The sequence below is a fragment of the Desmodus rotundus genome, chromosome 1 (genome assembly GCF_022682495.2).
Source record: "Desmodus rotundus isolate HL8 chromosome 1, HLdesRot8A.1, whole genome shotgun sequence".
Classification (NCBI taxonomy): domain Eukaryota; kingdom Metazoa; phylum Chordata; class Mammalia; order Chiroptera; family Phyllostomidae; genus Desmodus; species Desmodus rotundus.
In genome coordinates, this window is record NC_071387.1 from 158,161,692 (window position 1) to 158,177,220 (window position 15,529).

Here is a 15,529-nt window from a genome sequence, read left to right on the forward strand (position 1 = left end):
TTTTCTCAGCTCATTGTCACATGGGCTGCTCCATTCCAGTAGCTCACAACATGGGAGCTGGCTTCTCCAAAGCAGCCATGAAAAGAGTGTCTTAGTAAGACAGGTTTACAATCTTATCTAATGATCACAAACATCCCATCCTTTTTGCCATGTTCTATTGCTTAGAAACAAGTCCTGGCCTCAGTCAATGTTTCTATTTGACTGTTATCAGCTTCAGCTGGTCTACCAGACTGTGCAGCATTGTCCAGCAAGCAATCTCCAGCACAAAACTTCACAGACTACTTTTGACACATTTGATCATTCATAGAACTTTCTCCATACACGGCACAAAGATTTTTTTGCATTTCAGTTGCATTTTTACTTTTCTGGAAATAGTAAAGCACAATATGCCAAAAATGTTGCATATTTTCTTCCATCTTCTATATTAAAATAGCTACACAAAAATTAACAATTTTTTTAATGCACACTGATATGACAGCTGTCACAGTACAATCTAACCAAATTGTTTCAAATGAAGTTAAAGAAAACTAAGTCCTACTACAGCCATCTTAAAAAAAAAAACAAACTTTTTTGTAAATTCAGTACAAATATATAATTCAAAGAATGGTAATGTGTGTTAATAGGGTGTTATCTACTTAATTTTCTGGAGTTTTTAAATAATTTTACTATAATTTAATAATTGTAATAAGTTGTATCCTCCTTTGGTTATAATAATGTGTTTGTTCTTATTAATATGCCTTGTATTTATTTTGTTAAATGAAATAAATAAATTAAATTGTTTTCTCAACATTATATCTAGACTTTAAAAATAAATATAAGTTTGATACTTACCTGGCAGGGGAGATACCCTGATCAAGAAAGTGGTTTTCCCAGGGCGAGGCTTATCCTTTGCACTCTGGATGTGCTGTCCACTGCGATTTCCCCAAATGTGGGAAACTCAACTGCATAATTTATGGCAGTGGGGGACTGCTTGCATGCTCTCCTCTGCTAAATAAATAAATGCATAAATAAATAAATATGTTTGTGTATAAAAAAGTTTGTATATAAGTTTGTATAAAAAGTAGTAACAGTACATTTCTATTTCAATTTTCTTCCTAATTCTTATGGTTTCCTAGGGTGCTTGTATAAAAATAATTTTATTAAGGTATTTATCATTACAGTGAATTGTAGAATTTATGACATAAGCTATAGGTCTTCAAAATTTCAAATGCTTTGGAATAACAGAAAATTGATATAATCAAGGTTCTTGGCTAAGGTTAGACAAGGTATTTTCTAAACTAAATTCTTAGTTCAGAAAAAATTTATTAAAACATAATTTATTTAAAATTGCATAATACAAATACTATTAAATGAACTATATAGAGCTCGTTAATGGCAAGCACTGCCTTCAAAATATATAGATAATACCTGCTCTAGGACTTCTGGTCAAGGTGGAGGCATAGGTAGATACACTTAATTTTCTCACACAACCACAAGAAGGACAACAACCATTTTTAAAACAAAAATTAACTGGAACTGCCAGAAAAATCAAACTGTATGGAAGTCTGACAACCAAGGAGTTAAAGAAGAAACATTCACCCAGACAGGTAGGTGGGGCAGAGATGGGTAGGCAGAGCAGAGAGGACACAGAAAAGTGGAGGCTGGCAGACGTGTGGTCTACATTTGCATGTGGATAAACAGAGGAACAACTGGGTAGCGAGAGAGAGACCATGTAACCCAGAATTCTAGCACAGGAAACTAAAGCCTCAAAACCTGTGGCTGTAAAAATCTATAGGGGTTGTGGTGGGGGGGAACTCCCAGTTTCACAGGAGAGTCTGTTGGAGAGAATCGTGAGGTCTTAGAAAGTACACAAACCCACCCACCTGGGAATCAGCAACAGAAGGGCCCAATTCATTTGTGGGTAGAGGGCGAAGTGACTGAAAGTGGGGCGAGAGCTGAGGAAGTGGCATTGTTTCCCCTCTGACCCCACCCACACATACTGCACCACAACACAGCAAAGTGTGTTGACATTCCCTGGTGAATATCTAAGGCTCCTCGCCTTACAACTTAACAGGTACACTGAGACAAAGAAATATGGCCCAAATGAAAGAACAGATCAAAACTCCAGAAAAACAACTAAGTGATGAGAAGATAACCAACCTACCAGATGCAGATTTCAAAACACTAGTAATCAGGATGCTCACAGAAATGATTGAGTATGGATGCAAAATAGAGGAAGAAGTGAAGGCTATGCAAAGTAAAACAAAGAAAAATATACAGGGAATCAACAATGAAGGGAAGGAAATGGGGACTCAAATCAACAATTTGGAACAGAAGGAAGAAATAAACATTCAACCAGAACAGAGTGAAGAAATAAGAATTCAAAAAATTGAGGAGAAGCTTAGGAATCTCTGGGACAACTTTAAATATTCCAACATCTGAATCATAGGGGTGCTAGAAGGAGAAGTGGAAGAGCAAGAAATTGAGAACTTATTAGAACAAATAACGAAGGAAAACTTCCCCAATCTGCTGAAGGAAATAGACATGCAAGTTCAGGAAGCTCAGAGAATCCCAAAGAAATTGGAACCAAGGAGGAACACACCAAGACACATTGTAATTACATTAACCAAGATTAAAGATAAGGAGAGAATCTTAAAAGCAGCAGAGAAAAAGAGACAGTTACCTACAAAGGAATTCCCGTAAGACTGTCAGCTCATTTCTCAAAAGAGACCTTGCAGGCAAGACGGGGCTGGAAAGAAGTATTCCAAGTCATGAAAGGCAAGGACCTACATCCAAGATTACTCTATCCAGCAAAGCTATCATTTAGAATGGAAGGGCAGATAAAGTGCTTCCCAGATAAGGTCAATTTAAAAGAGTTCATGATCACCAAGTCCTTATTATGTGAAATGTTAAAAGGACTTATCTAAGAAAAAGAAGAAGATCAAATCTATGGACAGTAAAATGACAACAAACTCACAACTATCAACAACTAAACATAAAAAAAAAAAAACCTAAGCAAACAACTAGAACAGGAACAGAATCACAGAAATGGAGATCACATGGAGGGTAATCAGTGGTAAGGGGGTCTGGGGAGAATGGGGGAAAAGGTACAGAGAATAAGAAGCATAACTGGTAAGTTCAAAATGGATGGGGAGGTTAGAATAGTGTAAGACATGAAGAAGCCAAAGAACTTATATGTATGACCCATGGACATGAACTAAGGAAGGGGGATGCTGGAGGAGGGGATACAGGGTGGAGGACATACAGGGGAGAAAAAATGGGACAACTGTAATAGCATAATCAATAAAATATACTTAAAAATACCTGCTGTGTATATACTGATAATATATTCAGAAAAAACACAGAATACAAATTATTTTTATAAAGAATCTGTATTTTCTTAAATGTGATATGTTTTAAGTTCAAAGTAATTATTTTAATTACTTTTTCAATTTTCCATTTTTCATCATAATTAGATTTGAGTGCTATTTTTAAGGGATGCATGATTCCATTATAATGTATACTTAATAAACTCTTGAGACTATGTTCTTCACTGTACCTAAATCACATCTAGGGAGGCAATTAAGAACTTAGGAAAATGAATTACCATATACCAATATAATTGTACTTATTTATTTTTGAATTTTTGAATTTTTCAGTTATAGTTAACATACATTATTATATTAGTTCCATGTGTACATCCATTGATTGGACATTACATAACTAAGTGCCATCCTGATAAATTTCAGTCATCTGACACCATACACAGTTACTAGAATATTATCGACTATTTTCTCTATGCTGTACTTTACATCCCCATGACTATTCTGTAACAACCAATTTGTACTTCTTAATCCCTTCGCCTTTTTCACCCATCCCCCCAATCTCCCTCCCATCTGGAAAGTGAGGAGGCAGGACTCAATCTTCATTCCAATGTTTCTTAATTTTTTTCTATATATAACTATTCCTTTTACCGTCAAAATAGGATATTATTTGCATGGGAATTCTAGTGTTTGAGTTGTAAATTAACTAAATTTTATACCATTCCCCCCTAATATGTGCAAGGGATTAGAGTAGAAAAAGTGATTTCCAACTATGAAAAGGGAAAAATTCTTCACTGTTACTCACATTGGGTGACTTAATCACATGTGGAAAAAAACCCAATAATCTGATTATTTTGACAGGGATAAGTTTTCTAAAAATGTCCCAGACTTAGTGTCATGAGAGAGAAAGTTGAGTCTAAACAGGGATGGCTTTTGAACATACATAGAGGCTTAGGGGAGAGTACAAGCGATGACAGGTGACTTATGTGCTATGTAGAAGATTTTAGAGTCATTTCCTTATTGTCAAGTGCAAAGTTGGGGGGGGGGCGAGAGTGGTCAAACGTGAAACTGAAGAACCCAGGCATATGTTTATCATTCATTGACACTCCATGAAGCTTAAAATTCATCTATAAGTAATAAAGTGCCATTTGTTATTTGCAATTTATTTTGTTGGATTTTTAAAGGTACATGTTTAATAAAATGCATTTCTTTAAAAGGTAAATAATAAAAAACATAGTCATGTATACAAAATTAAATAACTGCATTTTCTAAATCCTCAAAACTAAAAGATCAATATAGATTATTTTTATACTTTTTAATTGTTTATTTAAATATATACATGATGTTTTACACAGGTTTAAATAAAAAACATTGTGTGTTTCTCTGTGTGTTTCACTTTAATGTGATATTTTATTAAAAGCTTTTGAACAGATAGTTTGCTCAATAATATTAAATATTTAAAATACCAGTCCAATGGTTTGTGAAAAATAGATTTGGTTTTAACAATTGAGGAGGAGGAGAAACAAGTTTGAGAATGTAGGTAAGAACTTCTGTTTCTAAGGGAGATAGAATAGTTAAGGGAGGACCAGTGCATACAATAAAACAACTAGAATATTTGGGTCATGTCCAGACATTTGAAGGTGGAGAATTATGCAGTTAATGAGAACTCGAAGGGCTAAGATATCAGCAAAAAGGAAACCATCCAAGAGTTTATCTGACTTATGCAGCTCCTTTTATTGCCTGTGAAGATGTCGATTTAAAGTGCTGACCATAAAATCTGAGACCTTGGGAGTATAAAACCCATGACACAGTTGCTAAGAATAAAGAAACCAAGGAGCTACATGTAGATACTTGGAGTCCCTGGTAACAATTGCCAGATTCCATAGTTGTTGAGGCAGGAGCAAAATTTATGGAATTTCCATCCATGAAAGAGTGATTGTATGAGACTTGACCTCCAGATTAAACAATTAGAAAGCTGGGCAAAATATATACAGCCATTGCTTTTATATATATATATATATATATATATATATATATATTTAGCAACAGGCAGTGCAGGGCTGTGATCTCTGAGAGAAAGAAAATCAATGAGATGAGCCCTACCATTATATGTTTATTAAACTCACCACCTTGTCTTTCCCCTTGGAGATAATTGAGTGGCCATGGCAAAGAGAGGGCAACTGAAACAGAGTCTAGGAATTTTGGTGAGTTGAAGAGATTTAAGGAAGAATGTGGCAGCTAGAATTTTCAAATAGAGAGAGCTATGTAGGGAAAGAACTTCATAAATCTGCTTAAAAGCCTGTTACAATTTTGGCTGAATACCAAAAGTCTGTGAGGTAGAACTCAAGGAGGCAAGACAAAGAGCAACTACCATCTGAGACAAAAATCAGTGGGAAGTTGAAAGCTGGAAAATTCTCTGAGCTCTCCCAAAACTGTGAATCATTCAAATTTAATACTCAGATTGGGGTATTTAGGAGATATTTCACAGGTTCACATTATGATAGAGGGTTTAAAATAGCCCTAAAGAGCACTCTAGATACACTGTAAAAGAAAAATCTTAAAAATGAGCCTCAGAAGATCAGGCTGATATACCAATAACACATCAAATAATGTATGGTGTGTAGGTAAAATAAGAGCTTTTTGTTATAATTATTAAATTATATTAACATTTGTTGGTTGGCATTATTAAGACTTGGTTCAGTAGTAATAGAGTAAACAAACCTAATAAAGATTTTTGAAGTTATGGTGGATCTCCTTAAAAAAATCATTCTTAGTTTTTCCACTGCATCCATATTTAGCCTGTGTTTCAACTCTCTTTTTCTCCTTTATTTCAATCTAAGTAAAACCAAATCTCTTTTAATACCAAAACAATCTTTCCCTTAAAAAACTCACCACAGCCTTTGTGACTTTTGTAAGTTGCTCTATTGTTTTCAGAATCGTACATATAAATTACACCAGGGGAACCAACAGCTGGTGATCTACTGCTGTTGTCTGTACCACGTGTATCCTGTGGCTTCTCAAGTCGTGCAGAACTTTTGACGAATAATAAATAACAGTTTGTTAAATCTATCAAAAGGGGTTGTAGTTAGGTGGTGGTGGCCAGTGTTTACTACCGCCTCAGTTAATTTTCTCGTGAAATGAGATGCAGACTGCACAACAAGTGCGACTGAAATTATGGTTCAGTTAGCTCTGAAATACAGTGTGATAAATTTGATTTTTAAAAGGTTAGAAAAGAACACATTGATATGATTTGATATTTTAAAAGGTCAAAGATATTACCTTTTAAGTTATTTTTCATAGCAGCAAATAAATGATTACTTTTTACTTAAATTTTATAAATCAAAGATGTTTTTGGAGAAAAACTGAACTAGTGGGAATTGATTTTAAACCTATACATACAACATATCAAAGTTTTCTCATCCATCTCCTTACATATATAATTCACAGTTGTGCTGAGTAGGAATCAGAAGCTTTGAAATTAAATTTTAAAAAAAGAGTAACTACACAGTAGTTGTTTAGTAATTGTAACAGTTAGTGATCTAATCAATTACATTTCCTATTTTTGCTTGCTTAATGTTGATTATAATTAAAATCCTTTTAGCTTATGATATTCTCTCAATGAAATTATATTTTATTTGGGAAGAGAATATACATATACACACATGTATGTGTATCTGTATATGTGTGTGTGTGTGTATATATATATATATTCCAAACAGAAAATACAATCCTTGAAAACAAAACATTCTGTCTCTAGAGATATTACAAATTGCTCAAGGAAACCTAATATTGGAATTAACTCAGAATAAAAAATATATTATTTCCAATCTCTATTCAACTACTTACTAGCTGTTTTATACTGAGAAAGTTAAATCAGGGTGATATTCTTAGTTACCATTATAAAAATTAAAAGTAAGTAAACAACCTAATATATAGTGAGTACTATATAAACATGCGTTATATTTTTCATTATCATTCTGAAAACCTGGAAATAATTATAGATATAATGCATTGAACCACATCCTCTATAAACTTCACTACTTTCAAAACTAGGTATAAAATATAAATATGTAATATTATATAAATATGTAAATATAAATATAGATGAGGATGAATATTGTTATAGCAATTATATGTGTGTATATATATACACACACGCTCACAAATATATGCATATATACATTTCCTACTGAAAATAAGAAGCCTCATGCCTTCATCCAATGTCAGATACAACTTGGTTAAAAAAAATCCCATCTGATTTTCAGTCAAGATGGTGGAGTAGATAACCACCGTGCTTCCCTTTTCTCACAACTACAGCAAAATTACAACTAATCTAGAGGGCAACCATTTTTGAGAACAGCCTGAAGTCTAGCTGAACAGAATTTTTATAATGAAGGATGTAAAGAAACCACCTCAAGAATGGTGGAGGAATGAGACATGAAACAGGATGGTTTCACACCCACGTGTGATGGTTAAAAACTGAGAAGGATATCTTGGCTGCAGAGGTATCCCTTGAGGAGTACGAGGTTCCAGCCCTGCACCAGGCTACCCAGCCCAGGGCCCAGGGCCAGGAAGAGAAGTCTCTATAACTTCTGGTTGTGAAAACTAGCAGGGATTGTGGCTAAGTGAGACAGAGGTTACTGGAGTCCCGGGCATTCCTGTTAAAGGTCCTGTGTGAGGACTCACTTGCTGATGGACTCACTCACTCTGAGCTCCAGTGCTACAGCAGTGACTCAAAAAGCACAGGCGACATTTAAGAATGAACTGAATTGTTTGACTTCAAGGCTAGTGTTGCAAAAGCAGCATTCTCCCAGATACAAGTGCTGGCAGACAACATTGTTCCCTTGCCGAGCTCTCCCCCTCCAGGTGCAGTAGGACGCCATATCTGAATTTCCATTGACTAGGCTAACACTGTTCATCCTACCTGGGACATTCTCTGACCCTAAGCCCCCCAACTCAAGCTGTTTCCAGTGGCTCATTCTTTGGAATTTCCTAAAAGTTCTTAAAGACTTACAAATCCCAAACAAGCAGCCTTGGCATGTCCTGTACCTCCTGCTAAGTAGCTCCAAGTCTGGAACAAGTGGCAGCCAGACTCAGTTATTAGCTTAGTCTTTCCCAGGTACCTGCAAGATCACCACAAACAATAACTACTTGGAGATCTCTTTGCAACTCATATAAGATAGCCACAGGCAGAGCAAAGACAACAGCTGAACTGACCTGCAAGAGAGCCCATTTCAAGAGGCCCCAGAACCAAACTACCCATAGCCAGCTTCAGAACCACACCAGAGCTTCACCCAACCATCTCTACAAAAAAGAGAACCAAAAGGCAACTCACAAGGCACGAGAGCCCTGCTGACGCAAATCCTCCCATTGACATGCCAATAGCAAGCAAGGCTCAATTACAACAGGAAGGCACACACAGTCCACACAAGTGACACACCTGAAAAACTCCACTGACTAGGGAAACTGTGCCAAGGGGCTCTGCAGGACACTTACTGCATACAGCCACTACCAAGACCAGGAGACAGAGCACCTCTAAATAATTAATAGAAACAAACACAGGAAAGCGACCACAGGTCCCAAATGTAAAAACAGTAAAGAACTCCAGGAAAAAAATACACAAAATGGAAACAAACAATCCACCAGATGCAAAGTTCAAAACACTGGTTATACAGATGCACAATGAGCTTAGTGAGAACTTAAAGAAATAGGAAACATAACAAAGGAAATAGAAAAATAAAAAAAAAAGTAGTCAAAATAAAAGTACAATAAATGAAATGAGGAATAGATTGGAGGGAACCAAAAATAAATTAAATAAAACTGAGGAGTCACTCAGTGATTTGGAAGACAAGGTAACAGAAAACACCTAATCAGAACAGCAGAAAGAAAAAAAGAATCTAAAAAGTAAGGATAGTTTAAGGGGCCTTTGGGACAACATCAAGCATACCAAAATTTAATCATAGGGGTACCAGAAGGAGAAGAGAGAGAGCAAGGAAGTGAAAACTTATTTGAAGAAATAATGATAAAAAACTTTTAACCTGGTTAAATAAATACACATACAAGCCTAGGAAGCTCAGAGAGTCCCAAGCAAGATGAACCCAAAGAGGCTCACACAAAGACACCCATAATAAAAATGCAAAAGGTTAAAAACAAAGAGAATCTTAAAAGCAGTGAGAAAAAAGCAGTTAGTGACCTATAAGGGAGCTCTCATAAAACTCTCAGCTGATGTCTCAACAGAAACTTTGTAGGCAAGAAGGGATTGACATGAAACATTCAAAGCAATAACAAGCCAGGACATACAATTAATATTACCCAACAAGGCTATTATTTAGAATCGAAGAACAGATAAAAACCTTTCTAGACAAGAAAATGCTAAAGGAGTTCATCACTCCTAAACCAATATTATATGAAACATTAAAGGGACTTAAGAAAAGGGGAAAAAGATAAAAAAATATGATTAATAAAATGGTAGTAACTACATACCTGTCATTAATTACTTTTACTGTACATGGATTATATGCTCCAATCAAAAGACATTGGGTGGCTGAATTCATAAAAAAGAAAAAAAGAAAAAGAAAAAGACCCTTACCGATGCTGCCTACAAGAAACCCACTTCAAACTGAAAGATACACACGGACTGAAAGTAAAGGGAAGCAAACAGATATTTCCCGTAAATGGAAACAATCAAACAAATAAACAAACTTGGATAATAATACTTATATCTGAGAAAATAGACTTTAAAACAAAAGCAGTAACAAGAGACAATGAATGACCCAGAAATTCCACTTTTGGGTATATATCCAAAGAAACCCATAACACTAATTTTAAAAAAAAGCTTATGCAGTCCTACATTTATTGCAGCTTTATTTACAATAGCCAGGATATGGAGGCAACCAAAGTGTCAATCAATAGATGAATAAAGAAGTAATGATACACACACACAATGGAATATTAGTCATAAAAAGAAGGAAAGCTTGCCACTGCAACAATTTGGATGGACCTAGAGGGTATTATACTAAGTGAAATGAGTCAGACAGAAAAAGACAAATACCATGTGATTTTACTTACATGTGAATCTAAAAAACAAATGAAGTTGAGTGGAAACAAACTCAGATACAGAGAACATTTTGATGGTTACCATGTGAGAGAGAGGGAGCTTCCGGGGATGGGTGGAAAAGGTGAAGGGATTGAGAAGTACAAGTTGATGGTTACAGAATAGTCATGGGGATGTGAAGTCCAGCAAGGAAAATGTAGTCAATATAACATTGTTATAACTGTATAAGGTGTCAGATGGGCACTAACTTTATTGGTGTAATCGATATGGTATACACCTGAAACTAATATGGTGCTCTATGTCAACTCTAATTGAAAAAAATTTAAAACATAATCAACAAAAGAAAAAAGCAAACAAAATATAACCAGAGACATTGAAATTAAGAACATTGTAACAATAGTCACAGGGGATTGGGGAGCGGATAGTGGGGAGAGGGGTCTATAGGAGCTACTATAAAGGACACAAGGACAAATCAAGGGGGAGGGTAGAGGTGGGGGAGGGAGGTGGGACTGGCTGGGGTGGGGTGGAGGGAAGGGGAGAAAATGCAGACAATTGTAACTGAATAAAAATAAATTAATTAATTTAAAAAAAAAGAAAAAAATATTTAAAAAAACCCACACCCATCTACCACCAAAAGTCAAGTTGGAAAAAATGAGTACTTTGTTTAGATCATAAGAAGGTAATATACATAATAAGTCACAATAATTTATTTACCATCTACATTTTTTATACTTACAACTACTGCTATAACTCTTTCTAAAACATTTTCAGAATCAATTATATCAAAGTTCTAGCTTTAATGATATTTGTAGCTCTCAAGTCAATGTTTTACTTTTGCCAGGATAGTAAAACAGTACAAATAACTGACTAAGAATGGGACAATCTTTCTTGAGTGACTGCGGGGGAAAATAAAATCGAGTCAGAAGTCTTAGTGGAAGGAAGGAGTATGAGAAGGACTGGGAAAAATCATTAAGGCTTTTATCATACATATATACTTAAGGTTATTTGTTGGAAATTGAGACTCCTTCCAGGAAAATTATACATTTGTAAAGTTTTAAATGTACTTTTAGACCATATCAGATATATAAAATTGTTTCATTACCTGGAAGCATCTGTGAGTTTTCCAGCTTCACATTTCCCATGGTATAGAATTATGTTATTGCAGTAGTGTTTTTAAGGGCTTTGTTTTCAATTATTCTGTAGCAGTGTGAATGCATTTCTATTGAAAACTTTATACTATTTATTCTCTGAAATGGAAGAGAAGGATAAAGGGAAAACAAAAGTATAAATACTTTCATACCAAAACATTTTCATTTCTTTCCAGCTATGTTGTCATTTCCTATATTTTGCTTTTCAAGATGCCTTTGTTTTTGGCATTGTAAGTTTAAAATAAGTGGTCAGTGTTATTCTAATAATATATAATAATATGGACTCTAAATATTTGAATAATTACACCTAAATTAAACTATATGAGGCATGATGTTAAGTGCAAAAGTAATAGTAAAAAGTATGTTGCAGGCATTCTAAGAGTAATGGGACCTGTGTTTCTCTAATTTTTATTGTTAAATGGCATAAAAGAGAAATAATTAGCTTCAAATTAACTCTAAAAATATCAGAGCTTGATTCTTTTCTATCTGCTCCTTATAAACCCCTATCCATATTACATTCTTACCACATTCTTACTTAATGTTCTCCTGTCAAATATTAAATTTATATTTTCAACAATTTTAATATTTATACCATATTTCTTCCCGTGTAAAAGATTTTTCATTGTGTACTTTGTCAAAATGTATATAGGAAACTCCCGGTGGATAGATATTCATTTCTCACTTTACACAATTATCAGGTTTTGATAAATTTTCTTATATATACTTCTTTAATAACTTGATATTTCAACATTGAATAAATCTTTAAAAGATGATTTGTGAATATAGATTGGTCTTATTAAATTTTTTATTCATATTGAAAAACTGGCCTCCCAAAAAGCCAAATCAATTTATGCTTATACCACTAAAGTTTCTGACTGCACATTTTTCAACACTGAAAACAGTGAATATCCATCAACTTCCTATGCCTGTGAGGTCATTTGCATTTGGTCTCATTCTATTACTACTGAGTATTACATATTTTGAAAGGTACATTAGGCATTTCTACATCTTTTTTTCTCCCCAATTTTCTCTTGTTTTCTGCTTCATATTAATTTTTAAGAGGAATATTTTTTATATTAGGAAAAATAAGTAAAAAATATAAAATGTTTTTTGAATGATTTTTGTTTTAATTTATACAATTAATAATTACTTCTTTAATACACCGGCACTCTTTCCTTGATGGTGATTGGATTGCTTAAAAATACGTACAAGTAGTAGAAATCCATATACTTTTTAACACCTTCTGGTGAATGACCATAAGTTGAAAATTATTTCTGATATTCTAAGCAGTCCATCAGAAATGGTGGCAATATTCAAGAATGCAGCTGGCCTGGCCCCAGCAGCTTCTTGGAATTACATGAAAAAGTGGGAGCCATCTCTTTGGGGCAAAAATTATTCTCTTTTCTGCTATGTGAAGTCATGTCACTAGCTCACTGAGGTTCATGGTTCACAGTTTACCCTCCATGTTGAAGCTTAATGGTTTCATTGTGCTTCTGTGGCCGTTCAAATTCAGCACCAGCTATGCAGAACTAAAAATAAAGTTTTTTACTGAGTAAGAAGAACTTAGGGTGATCATGAAAACTCTGGTCAATTTAATGAACCTTACCATGTCTCTGATTCTTGGGACCTTGCCAATGATTTAGTAATTTGGTCTGCCCCATCAAACTCTATACAGTGATGAAGTTCTTTGGAGACATAAACTGTGGAAACTATTTGGAGCTGCTGATCAAACTATCTCTGTTGCTTTTATAAATGCTTATGGTAAGGGCTCATTCTATGGTAAGGCTAAATTAAATCAAGCTTCCAATGGAGCCTGCACTTCTCACATTATCACCTGCTCCTGACAAACTAACACTATCAGACCAATGACCCCCTTATTACCTCTTCCTGAATCACATACTTTAGTAAGACAGTGTGGTCGTTGAACGCAACTGTCCCAAAAAAGCATCCTGTCTGAGCATTCTGAGTAATGATCAGGATAAAATCTGTAAACCCATTAATAAATTCAAGATATCACACTGAACATTTCCGGTCATGATGTTTTACTTTATTTTTCCCCTCTAATGGCAATTCCAGGTTAGACTGGTTGTAACTCTTTCTATTCTGGCCAAAACAATCTTAGATAATTCAAACTTGGTTCTAGTTTTTTTCTAGGTCTTCCTTCTAGACTGATATACTCTGAGCTCATAGGTACAATGATCATCGTAATTTTTTGTTGGTTTATTTTTTGTTTGTTTGTTTTAGTGTATTGCTTTCAGTCCAAACAATGGCCCATTTAGGTCAATGTTGGGGCTATAATATGTCTCTTTAAGTTTACTTACAAAAATGTTCTTGTCCTTCTTGCAGATGACCCTTCCAGATGAAACATTTAGGTAAGAGTAGGTAATGACTGAGAAAGAAAAAATGTGTAATTACAACTACTAACATAGTACACAACATTTTTTTTTCTAGTGTAAAGATGGCAAAAACACTGCTAGCTTAGAAGCTGGAAAGTACAGGACAGGGACAATATTAATAATCTCCATCTTTTAGAGCCATCTGTAGAGCCTTCTTTCCAAAGAAAAACCTACTGTTGCTGTTCTCACAAACTATTTAGATACCTACATTTTAACTGCCTGTTGGATTTTCCATTCCCTCTCACATGGCTCTGATTAAGATTTGATTACTATTCTCTTTAACCTTTTCAAGAAGTCTATCAGATTTCAGCTCAAACACATCCAAGTCCTAACACCTATCAATACTTCTGGATGCTTTTCCTACTCACATTCTCATAATTATTGCTTTATCAGACCATGGTATGGGAATACTCTCCATTTGCTCAGATGGGCAAATATGATATAACCTCACAAAAAAGGATTAGCCTACATTATTTTTATTCAACTGGGAGATTCAAGTTTCACTAGATTTATAGGAAGACTTTTAGAAGCATTGTCCACCTGTGCCATAAATGATGTAGGTTGGTGTTTGGTGTTTTTTTTTTTTTTTTTTTGCGTGTGTGTGGTCTCTGACAATTGTGTACCCTTTCTAGGATACCATGTATTTCTCTGAACTGTGTGCCTTATATTGGTAACCAGTCATTAATTTGGCTTCCTCTTAAATATAGCATGATTTATAATTTAATGCTAACCATAAGAAACATTCAAATAATTAAGGAAACACATACACCAGTAAATTGTGTAGCCTTCTGATAAGATCTCCCAAAAGATCTACCCTTGATTACTCAGGAGAGCTTCCCAAAGAGGCTCACTATTTAGGCACACTCTGTGGACAGTTCTCCTTACAATGGGATTACCTAATTAGAAATTGTCACGAGAAGGTTGTCCCTGCCTTTAGCTAAACTGACTAATGATAAAATGTCAGCCCTAGAGACATTTAAGTCAAACTACCTCATTGGATAAGGTTGTTTTGTGTGATAGATTTTCCCTAGATTTTTATCCTTGCTGCAACTGGTAATTTTTCTGCTTTACCTGGCTTAATGTTGAGGACAGTGGAACCATAAGTATAGAAACTTGAAGAAAGGCATTTGGCTTTGGAAGCTAGACCCTGTGGGTTTATGAAATTTTATTACCTGATTGGGTCTGGAAAACAGAGCATGGTTGAAGTAAATAGGCACAGGTGAACCTCATCATGCTTTTAAGAATCCTGTGGTTAGAGCCTTAGCTAAATACTGTATGAGACAAAATGATTAATTTTTTCCACCAGATTACTCAAAGAGACCAAGGGAGTGGTATGTTATTGGGAAAATTTGACAAGAAGCCAAAGTTCTGTGACAATGAGGGGTGGATATTGTTGGGAGAGACTCATCCAAGGTCTTACACATTTCTGCACATCTTACAAGCATTTCTTTCTGCACATCTAACAAGAAGAGACAGTATCTCCTTCTGGGCCAGAGGACAAGTTCGTTTGCCATCAAGTATAATAAAGAGAATGTGTGCTCTGAAGCAAAGGTCAGGTATGTTTTCTTAGTGCTCATTATAAAATGTTCAGGTTCTCAAAGCTTAGGATTTCTCTCCTTTAACCCAGCA

General features: G+C 34.9%; 1 non-coding gene across 1 annotated transcript; it reads left to right on the forward strand.

Moving 5' to 3' along the window:
• Nucleotides 1-823: 823 nt before the first annotated feature.
• LOC112307593 (U1 spliceosomal RNA) lies at nt 824-987 on the forward strand. The gene has a single exon (XR_002975076.1). It is a non-coding gene; the product is annotated as a U1 spliceosomal RNA (small nuclear RNA).
• Nucleotides 988-15,529: the final 14,542 nt, after the last annotated feature.